The 12,457-nt window shown below is 27.9% G+C and overlaps 1 protein-coding gene across 4 annotated transcripts in view; it reads right to left on the minus strand.

Moving 5' to 3' along the window:
- The window catches only part of LOC122499365 (ecdysone-induced protein 74EF), a 198,775-nt gene that overhangs the window by 164,914 nt on the left and 21,404 nt on the right, over positions 1-12,457 (minus strand). Inside the window, exon 1 of one of the 4 annotated variants that reach the window (XM_043607676.1) lies at positions 9,498-9,762. The exons of the other annotated variants lie outside the window; for them this stretch is intronic. The gene's annotated coding sequence lies outside the window, so the exon portion shown is untranslated. Of the gene's footprint in view, positions 1-9,497; positions 9,763-12,457 lie in introns of those variants that run through there. 4 annotated transcript variants of the gene reach the window in all.

Consider the following 12,457-nt stretch of genomic DNA (forward strand, 5'->3'; position numbering starts at 1 on the left):
TTCATTCAATTGCCTACACATTACTTTTTAATCTTGGGCCCACTTTTTCCTATGATAAACTTTTCTATTTGTCTAAATACTAGAGAAAAAATTTGCACAAAAGTAGGCAAATGATAAAAATCGCGTAATTATTTTACCTTTACTATTAACTTGATAGTATCAAATAGCAATCAAATGGCAACAAATTGATACCAAAAGTCTAGATCCATAAATTGGTCCAAATTTTTGGTATCAGTTTGATACCACAGTGGATACTTTGGTATCAATTTGATACGACAATGGATACTTTGCTATCAATTTGATACTTTCTAGAAAACTGTGTTCGTATTGATAAAAGCTACATCGAATTTTTTTAATCAAGAGTTACAGTAACTAAAATTATGACTAAGAATTTTAATAACTAAAATTACACTGCACTAAGGAGTACAGTAACTAAAAATAAACAATAGTTTATTTTTAGTTTTTTATATGAGCAATAAAAATTGAAACTACTATTGAATAATCGTTAACATAACTGAAACTACTATCGATTCTGATTTAATAATAATTTGATAGGATTATCGAGAATATCATCGAGTAGAAAGTAAACTATACAATCGATTGACGCTAACAATAAGTGAAATAAGAACAGATTGAGACTTCCAATAATTAAGACGAGAAACGACTGAGACTTCAAATAATTAAGGCAAGAATCGACTGAGACTTAAAATAATTAAGAAAAGAACAGATTGACACTGTCAATATTAATTGAAATAAGAATCGATTGAGATTTAATGATTCAAAGCAGAATAAATTCAAACAAGAAACTTAAAATAACTCAAACTACAATTAAAAAATAGTTTTAGTTATTGAAACTACTATCAATTATCAGTATTTGAATAACTCACAGTTTTTCTACAGATATCAAATTGAGAAAAAAAAGGAATCAAAAGTGTTGCGAAGCATCAATTTTGATTCGTTTTTTGTCTCAATTTGATATCTGTAGAAAAACTCTAATTTATAGCTAATTTTTAAACTATTTTAAAAAGAACCAAATTTTTCATTTGATCTACAATTCGGACTTATTTTCGAAAACAAAAATTTATCCAATTTTCAAGTACGAAAACATATATTGGAAAATTTTAAATGATCTGCTAAATAAATATTGCCTTATCAATAATTGTTTTCAATATTTTTTTCTTTCAAGCAAAATATATTGTTGTTTAAGCAGTCTTTGTTTGGTTTAAATTAACCTCGAAAACTGATTTCAGACGCAGAATAGATTATGACTCATTTTGAATAAGTTTACAAGGTAATTTAAAATTATAATTGTACTTTGACTTTCACTTGCAAGAATATATTTTTTTTTTTGAAAAAGGAAGATAAAAATAAAACCTTACTTTTTGAAAATCAAAATCAATCAAAAGTATGAATTTAAAACATTTAATTGAATCAAAAATATCTATATTTCAATTTTGGACACTTTTCAAACTAGTTGAAAAATATTACGTTTGAGCAATGTATTTGAAAACAAACATTTAAAAATTGTACAATATAACGAAAATAATGTTATAAGCAAACAATAAACAATTTTAGCAATTTAAAAAGGTATTTCCGAAAGAAAAAAATATTAATGAAAACAATTTTGAGGTTACACGTTTTGAAGATAAAACTAAAGTGAATTGACCAGACAACTAACTACTGATACAAAAACAAGAGTCTAAACATGACCTCGATCACAATCTTAAAGTGAAGCAATAACAGAACATATGTTATACACATATTTTATATCACAGCATGCGGCTCTTTAAATGCCTAGACAAGTGACAGCTCTCTCATCTACAAACCACACGTAGAAAAAAAGCAAATTCGTCCACGATAAAATATTAAAACCTGATTCATAATAATCTTAATTAAACTCCTCAGAAGTCAATTAAATTTCAAAGAAAGTTAAATTTAATATTTTCACTTACGATACTTTGGTTAATTTTTAATTATTATTCCATTTTTCTGCAATTTAATTTCCGTGTACAAGCAAAGAAAAGAGATGCGGGTGAAATGAAAATGAAAACCGAACTGAAAGCTATACTTGAATTTCTAACGAGCGCAAGTGATATAATGAATGATTTTTTCTTTCTATTTCTTATACGCTCGCTTCTACGCACTAAACAGATATTAGCGTCAGTTTCTTTAGTTAACAGAGGGAACCATACGACTTTATCAGGGCCGACGAGCGCGAGCACCTTGGAGGCAGAGCGTAATGACGAGATCGTGGAAACTCGAGGCCGGTGTCGACTTTGTAGTGTCGAGGGCAGGAAAATTTTTATGACAATTCGGTGACGACTTTAAATTTTTTTTCTCTCTCTCTCACTTTTATCGATATCTAATTAGCAAACAAAAGAGCTATAAACTACCAAAAAAACACCTCTAAACTTAAAACAAATTGAAATATTAATTCCCCACTCACAGAAAAATTGATAAGAGAAGATAGGAATATAAAAATAGTGTCACAAACTATGATCCCGTATCCAGGAACTATACACTGTTTACATATTTTATTGATCAGAACATGACCCTCTTTTTCTACATAAACGAGGAGATAATCGATATAAGCCTCTATAGAAAACTCATCGTTTATTGAACTTGCAAACTTTTGGCAAAAACGTATTTTTGCATACTTTTACAAAATCATGAAAAAAGAAATTTACCAATTTTCGAAGTCACGAAAACAAAATTACGAACATTTTTAATTTAACGAAATTTTTAAATATTTAACGAAAAATATTAAATATTACTTTTGTTCAAAAATGTACCAAACCTTGATTTTTTAAATTAATATTAAAAATTCTTTTTTCTTTTTCAGTACATTAGTGAAGAGAATATATACAGAAATAAAGACCTTGAATTATGGCGCGAGAAACGATCGAATTGAAAACACTAAAATTCTTTATTTTTCTTGAATAAATAAAAACGAACCGAAATTGAGAAAGTAAAGAACCTTCATGTTGTTTTTACATTCTCCCATTAAAATAATCTTTCTTCCTTAAATGTTAAAAAAAATCCTCACTTCCTTGAAATCAAAATTAATACAGACTAACCTAGAAAACGTCACGTGTCATTCAGAATAAAAACTAAGGAACTAATACCTTGATTTCGATTTAGTACAATCAGAAATATTATCACTTTGACGTAACGAACCTTCGAATAAAATTTGCTTTGCAACAATCATCAACCTTCTGCCGTTTGATCGCAATCCGAACATTTGTTTTGGATACAAAAAACAATTTCGAATGTGATTTTTTTTCTTCTACTGATTATCAAATAATACTTGCATTTCGCATTGATGTCTAACCTAAAAAAAGAATTTGAAATTAGAAATTTTGACAATTGGAAAAAAAAACTACAGACAAAATCAAATATATCTACAAGAGGCTAGAATTTTATTCGCCGATCTTTGGATTCAGAAACAAATCTCATGTCATCTATTGTGTCCTTCTCGCTCTCAAGTCCATCGAGTTCTCATCTCTCTCTCTCTCTCTTTTTCTCGAGTATACAATTCAGAAGAACACACATCGCACGAGCGCGATCCGAGGCAAAGTGTTGAAAATAACCTCTTAAACGTCCCTGACGAGGTGGGAATGTTGAGTTTGCCGCGAATAGTATGTTAGCTCGTGATTTGCACTTCCTAGTTGGTGCACACATACGTCAAACGTTTTTCTACATCTAAATGTTGTCTGTATACACACAAACGTGTGCGTTTAAAATTGTGTTGAATAAAAACGAGCATTCCACACAAAGAGAGAGTCAAACGCTCATCACAACTATCACGCAAACTTTATAATACGATTTAGAATTCCAAGAGTGACAGCTCACACATACAGACACAAAATTTTTCCATTAGTGACAATTTTCCTCTCTCAGGTATTCCATTTTAGTGGCAATGTGTGTTGTTTCTCTTGTTTATTTGTATGCGCGAATGAATTTATACGTCTAGGCGACATATACACGTTTCCCTCAAATTACGCGAGATTAGTGTTTTCATTTCACTTTCACATCAGGACTTTGAAGCTTTTCAAATTATATAAATATTAATTAATCACTTGATTGAATAAAGGCGGAAGGCAAATTCACATTAATAATCCATATTGACTGTTTTAATATAATTAATAATTTGAATAAATTATTGTAATTTTTTTGTTATTCACGATTTCATATCAAGAAGAAAACAAGGAATTCGCACATTATCCTAATTGTTATTTAAAACCTACTGTACAAGATAAATTTGTTTATTAAAAGAAGAAAAACTCATTTGGTTTCAAAATTGATTCCGCCAATTAAAAATATTAACAGTTTTTAATTTTCGAGACAATTATTTTCGTAAAATCAAATTTAAAATCTGTTTTTTGCATATATACGAATGAAGAGAAAAAAGTTTATGAACTAAATCGAATCGACTTTATAATAGAGTTACTATAAGAAGACAATTAAAAGGATAAAAAAATAATTTATCCTTGAATTAGAGGATATGTTTTTAACAACAAAGTAACGAGCTGATTAATAAAAAATACAGTAGAATTGATTAAAAAAGAGGCAAAACGAATTTAATTGAAATTCGAATATGTTCATTCAGTCATTTTTCTATTGTAATTTTTTTTATTTTTCTAATTAATTAATAGTCCAAATTTTTCTAACTTGTTAGCTTCTAATTAAATGCCCCGTAATGCCCTCCCCCCTAAATGTCTTACGTAATTTATGGACGGTTTTCTTTAGTTTTCTTCGGACTGAACACAAACTTAAAATTAAAAAAAATCGACTGGGACCCTAGTCCCAGTCGATTTTTTTAAAATTTTTAATTTTAAGAGGTTCTTTCGCACTTGAAGAGAATCTGCACAATTTTATCGAAATAAAATATGACGCGCTTCTTAGAAAGGCACCAAAGGAGCAAAACATTTTAGGTTATGTTTATAATTTTTTGAGTGAAAATTCAAAAAGGGAATCAATTCCAATTACAAATTTATTGATCTTCAAGCATTCTAGATCCGAAATCAATAAAATCTAGTTTCAAATTTATATAATTAAAAGTAAACTTTAAATCAAGCTGAATTTAACACCAACATAACCTAAAATTCGTTTGCCTCTTAAGTACCTTTCTAGGGAGCGAGTCACAAATATTTTTTTTAGTTTCAATAGTTTAGTTTCTTCTACTACGATTTTTAAAGTAATAATAAATCGATAATCAATAATTTAATCTTTTTTTTAATTTCAAAAAACCACGAAAAAAAGGGGAACGAAAATAAAGTCCAACCCTGACTGAGTGAACTCACGTGACTATTAGTGGAGATTTAGAAAAACGAGTATATTACTTGCAATGCTGACGTTGCGTCGCTTAAAAATATATATATACATGTAAAACTAACAATGATAATAAGGTTGAGTCATGTGGGGCCTTCGAGAGTAAAGAAGGGCCTTGGTTTATGCCCCGGGCAAGGCAAAAGATCTCCATCTCACCGCACCGCGTCTCTCTTTCCTGCTTTCCGCCTTTTTTTTTCTTTTTTTTAAAACTAATATACTCTTCCTTCTTCGTCTGCATCATAGTCTCTCTCCCGGGGGGATGGGAAAATCCCCCTTCATATCGTTAAAGGAACACGGAATCACGCAGGAATATAATCAACGCGAATAAAATGTCGTAATCACGGAACTCACGAGGAAAAACTAACGGGTTTTTAATATTTAAATCTTCGATTTTATTTGCAATTTCTATCTTTTCTTTTTCTTCGCATTTTTTTTTTTTTTTGTTTCAGGTTTTTTTTTCTCATTCAGCCAGAGATCCTTCGACTTCATATATATAAATATATCTTCACGTATAAATATATATTCATATATAAAAATATCTTCATGTATAAAAATTTCTTCATAAAAATATATTCTTATAACTACATATTTGTTTTATGCACAAAATAATGTACATATAAAATTTATTTATAACCTAGAGGATCAAAAAAATGCAATAAAAAAGTATTCCTCTAAGCGTTAACAATACTAAAAAAATATTTTTTTGAGACAGAGAATCGGAAACATCAAGAATTAAAAAGAAGTCATATAAAAATTGAAATATATTCAACTTTCTATTTCTGTAGGAGAAACAAAAATTTTCCTACATATTTTATATAGAAAGATGTATGTCGAGATTTATTATGAAAGAAGTAATTGATTAAAATGCGAACCTTGACTCTGACAAACAAATATGCTTCTAGATTTCGTATTTAAAATAAATGCGCTCGTTTTGTGCCAAGCGAAATAGTTTCCTCAGTTTATGACCCAAAGATTTTTAAGCATGAAGTAACTTTCACAAAAGTAAATAAAATCGCTATATTGCTATATTAAAATTGCGACTGAATTCAATCAGATACCCAAGTTCATAACGATTTATTTCAGAATTTCTGTAAATGTAATTATTTATTTACAATATTTACATATATATATATATATATATATATATATATATATATATATATATATATATATATTTATCGAAATCTCTCTCTCTCTCTCTCTATATATATATATATATATATATATATATATATATATATATATATATATATATATATATATATATATATATATATATATATATATATATATATATATATATATAGAGAGAGAGAGAGAGATTTCGATAAATTTTTCAATAACGAGAGAGATTAGAAGATAATTTTCAATGTCTCTAAGTGGTGCGTGGAATTGTGTCATTGCTATATAAAAAGAAAAAAAACAAAAAACCAAACTCACTGGTGTATTGTAAACTGAAGTTCATGTGTAACTAATTATCAGTTTTCAATATAGATTAATAATTAACGTCTTACCACTATTATTGTGCATTATCTCCGAGAGGTTAAAATTTTATCCTCAAATTGATAATTAACCTTGTATCTTGATTTTACATCAATAAATCAATAATAGAAAAATTGCGAATTTTTTTCTCGAAAAGTATGATTTTTGATTTAAACGTTTTATCACTTAATTTTTCTATAGAGAAAAATGAAGTGATAGAAGAAGTTTTTAATAAGTGACTAGTCAGCGGGTCAATAAGGAGCATTGATGCATTCCATCGACGTGAATGCGGGTCTTAAGAATGATACTGGAACACAAGAGTAGGTCTAGGTCTATTGCTAAGGTCCCCTGATCATTAAGTTACAACTGCCAGGTACGGATGCGGATGCTCGTTGCAAATTAAAACGAAACTAATTAGCGTTATGACTCAATGATAAATATCTCGTCACAACGCGATTTAGAACAATTCATTAGAATTGTTTTCTTTCGAGGAAAAATTTAAGTAAACAAAAATAGACTAACCATTAATTGAGATTGAATTGTCATTACCAACAAATTTACTATTAACTGCTGCTTTTAATTGCCACTGCCAAAAAATTGTTACTAATAATGCTTCAACCATTAATTGACACAATGCCACTACCAAAAAATTGTTACCAATGCCAAAATTGTTACTAAAACCATTAATTTCTGGTAGTACTAGAAATTACTCCTAATTAATTATAACTACCAATTAACCAAACTATTTTCGATTATCAGGCTTGATAACTACCAATAACTGAATCTACCATCAATCATATAATCACCATTGTTTCCAACTCCCATCAATCAATAAACTACTTTCGATGGCAACCACCACTCTCCTAACCAGCAATCACTGAAAGTTACTGTCAACTGTAACAACCAGTTAGTAAACAACTATCGATTTGAATTTTTATTGGTTGTAATCACTAGTAATTCCACCTACTACAGTTTTCCAAGTTTACTACATATTTGAAATTACTAGCCACCATCCAATATAATGAATTCACCATAATAACGAAATCAGGAACTTTTTTTCCAATTATTATAAAGAATGTAATTTACAAAAAGCATATAATGTGTTGAAAGAATAATATCAACTTCTTAATAATTTTTTTTTTAATTGCAAAAAGAACTGGAGCAAACGTGCTTGTTTTTTCTCGCTCATCGAGCATTGAACCATAAATGTAAAACAAAAAAAAAAGAAAAAATACTTCATCACATGTATATAACAATAAAGTTTGTTGAAATCTTATTTTTAAAAACAGTGCTGAAATTATTCAAAGCGGAAGTAGAATATATAATGAAATATTTTTTTTCCACAAAAACAAAATTTATTATAAATATATTTATAAACTTGAGCAGTTAATGATTGAAAATGAATTTGATAGGTAAATGATTATTTCCTTAGTTTCTAATCACTTTCCAGTTTCGACTTAATTACACTATTACTTTCGCGGGTTTTAATTTTAAATTTTCCGGTTATTTTTTCACTTTTAAAAGCAACATTAGGATTATAAATATTAATTACTTTTTTATTGCTAATAAAATATTTAATAATGATTAATCAACTCTACTTCTTCTTCTGATTTGAAAAAATTATTATATTCCATGCAGTGAAACCTGTCGGAATGCAACTCGATTTTTTTAATTTTATTACAGTACCTACACAAATTTTACTCCTTAAAAAATTGTTTTATAATTTAATTTTGTAATATTTTTATAATATTCTGGAACTAAGTGAAAATAATTCTTGTTGGACATTTTTGAATACAAAAAGTTTTTATAGTGTTGCATTCCGACAGGTTCGACTGTGTTAAAAAATCATTTAATGCATAGAAATTTTTTTTCAAAATGAGATAAAAAGATTCAATAAAAAAAATATTTTTTAATATTTTTTAAAAATAATTTATAAAGTAATGTAATTCATTGTTAAGAATAAAACTATTTCGAAAATATTGTTGATGATAATTATTTTTTAATTAATTTTCTAATCACTCTTGTCACTCAGGAAGCTGTGCAAGTGACTTCCTCTCTCCTTGAAATACATTTTAAATAGACTTTAAATCTTTTAGACGTTCAATAATAAACATTTTTTAAAAGCACAAAAATAAATAATAATTCATTCGCAAGATTGAAAAAGAATTTTTAAACAGAAAAATTTTGAAACTTGAAAAATTGTTAATTAATTTTAAAGCAGAAGAGTTTTACATCTTAATGATTAGGACAGAAAAAAATTTTACCTGGAACAGCGATAAATTTCTCTAGAACAGCGAAAGTCTTAACTGAAACAACTAAAAATTTCCCTAAAATATAGTGAAATTTGTTTCTGTTTCAGGTAAAATTTTTCTTCCGTGCAAGATAATAAATTCTGATTTCTGAGATAATAATTAAATTTAAATAAATAAATTGCAATTCAACTACAAGATTGTTAATTTAAAAAAATAATTTAAAAATACACTTTTTTAATTGTATTTTAAAATTGTATTCTAAAATACAAGAACACAAATTTTAAATGAATTAATTTTTGATCCAAAAAAAGAAATTTTTTACCACAAATGAAAACTTGCAAGCTCCCTGTTATCACAAGTTAGAATAAAAAGCCAATATTTGATAATATAATTTTGTGTGATAAAATAATAAAACAGACAAATGTACTTTACCCGATTAGTGGAAAATACTTGACAGTTTCAGGGTCGCGCTCAGTTGTTTTCACTGCCATCGAGATAACACAGTATTACTACGGATTTTCTATTGAATATCGCGTCCTCGAATTTCCCGATTTTATATTATTTTAATCTTTCTTTCTTTCCAAAAAAACGAAAAAAAAATTTTTTTTGTTCTAAGAAGGACAGATTTACGTTATAACACGAGATGCACTAATGACGAACTGAAATTCTCGTATGTTAATAAACGAACCATTTGCTTTCATCTTAATGTGAAGTAATATTCTTCCTGTTATTAAATGCACTGATGCAACTCCCCACTGTTGTGATATCTTAATAAAGGTGTATACACTTTGAAAAATTAAGCATTTGCACAATCACTAAACAGATTTTGATGAGGTCAGGTAAAATTCAAGGTCAATCTTTTCCTTTATTGAAAAAAACAGTCGCATCTTTTTCACTTCTTTGACAATATCACAAAAGCCAGTTTTTTCCATATTATAATTTTAAATTAAATTTTTATTTGTAATACTATAAATTTCGTTATAATTAATTATTTCCAAATAAAATGAATTTCTGAATAAAAATTTGAAATTAAATTTTAACTTCATAGTTAAAAGTAATTAATTTTTCATTTTATAATTTTAAATATTTTTCATTAATTCAGTGCTTTATCGTTTGAAAAATATTTCTAGGTTGTATATTAAAAATAAAAAGATTTTTATTCTTTACAACATTCCGCTTGTGAGTGAGTTTTCTCGCCATCTGCCGGTTAAGAGAAAAAACAATGGCGCGAAATTCAAAGTAAATTGAAAAAAAAAAATTTAAATGAATGTTTTTTATAATTTTTTTAAATTAATTTATTTTCTAGTTATTTTCTAGTGATCAAATGAAAAGTGTGAAAGAAAAAAGTTTTACATAAATTAAGTGTTGGAAAAAATTGACCAGGAGAGGGTGAGTCTAACATGACGTCAAAAAGAAAAAGAAGCAATCTCGATTCATGAACCTTGAGTTTGGTAAAAGTAAATGACCTTAAACGAAACGCAATGAGTGACCTATCATTTTGGTCCAGATGGTCTCTGAACCCGAATTAGGACAAAACCTTGACTCAAGTATTATATTGGTTTAAAATCTCTCACTCTTTCTTTCTCTCTTTCCCTCTCTCACTCTCTTTCTTTCTCAACATTAAAACGTCACGGTTCAGACGATCCAAAAATCTTTCCTTCTCCCATAATGACGACCTTCACAAAATAAAATAGTCACGGTATCGTTATACTAGAACTGACCTTGGAAACACTTTTTTTTCGTCTATAGAAAATTCAAAGGCCGAAAATATAATGAAATATAAAAAATATTTACACAGTTTTCCATTCCTGGGTTCTCTCATGTGACCTACTTTTTTTCGTCGCAAGAGGCGCGCAGTGATTGGAAATATATTTTACATTATACACATATGATAGAGAATATCAAGTGTGTATTTCGAGGCTGTTGATTAGTGAACGATCCACATTTACATGATGAATTTTACTTCAAGTTCCAAAAATAAATACGATATTGCTTTTTATCTGCGTGCAATACACATCGTGGTTTAAAAATAAATGAAGCAATCCTTTCTTTTTTGGAGGTGAAGATATTATACTAAAATTTCAATCCTTCTCTTAGGCATATATCCAACTAAAAATTGTGATATCTGCTAATTAATTATAATTAAGTTTAAAAAAACATTTTTTTGAAAAATATTCTAGATTCTAAAAAACCATGGAGGAAATTTTTCACTATTGACAAAGTTTCCATTAGGAAAAGTGTGTTTCAAAGAGGGCGAAACGAGAGTAAATCTTAATTTTCTTAATGTTTGGTATATATATTTATATAGAAATAAGCTGAGAGTCTGTAAATTTTTACGAACTTGAGGTGAGAGACGGCACGAGGCCCTTTATAGCGAGATATCGCGTTATTTATTGAACGTTATACCGGCGCAATACTAAACATCAGACGGTTTTGGCCCTCGGCCCTGGGGAATGAAGGCCGCCACGTAACTCGGCGAGAAAATGAGGGAACCACTACTATTAAACTTAAACAACATTTAAACGTCAGAGCATAATCACTTCAATAACCAGACGGAATCCTCTTTTTGGTTCATCAAAAACTATCGGACATTTTATCAACCCATTTAAATTATAAACAAAATTAAAAATAACAGAAACTAAATTGAAAAGAAAAGAAACTAAAAATTTCATTAAAAGCAAAACAAAATAAAAAACTAAAGCAAATCAAAATTAAAACAAATCAAAAATAAAAACAAAAATTAAAGGCAAGACAAAGGTAAAAGCAAAATAAAAATTAAAACAGATCAAAAATAAAAACAAAAGTAAAATCTAAAACAAACCAAAATTAAAACAAATGAATAAAACAAAAATAAAACGAAAAATCTGTCCCGCAAGAGTGGAAAAACCGCGTCTATTTAAAATAAGGCAAAAGTTCCTCGTATTCTATTTATCTTCAGAAAGAAAGGAAGAAGAAGAACCTGAAAAATTATAATAGACAAAGAGAAAGAAAGAAAAAAATTGAGAGTCGAAGGTCGACCTAGACTGAAAATAATTTTCGAAAATATATAGTAACGTCTTTTATTTTTGCCACCAAAGTCTCTGTATATGAGTTTGAAATAAACTATTACAAACAAGACTTTTGTATCATACAATATAAACTCCTACAGATCAGAAATCATCTTGAAATTATTTCAATTCAGTTTTTTGGCACTTAAGAAAGAAAGTAAAGCCAACGATAATTATATGTGCACTTAAAATTTTGTTCCAAACAAACATCTTTTAATTTAAAATTTATTATTTCTAATTTTTTTTATATCTACGTTGCAAAGAAAATGAGAAAAATAATGTGGCACTAAATCGAAATATTTCACGCTCTTCTTTTTTTAAATATATCAAAAATTTAAATAAAAA

Source organism: Leptopilina heterotoma, unplaced genomic scaffold, assembly GCF_015476425.1.
Source record: "Leptopilina heterotoma isolate Lh14 unplaced genomic scaffold, ASM1547642v1 Lhet_167, whole genome shotgun sequence".
NCBI classification, from domain to species: Eukaryota; Metazoa; Arthropoda; class Insecta; order Hymenoptera; family Figitidae; genus Leptopilina; species Leptopilina heterotoma.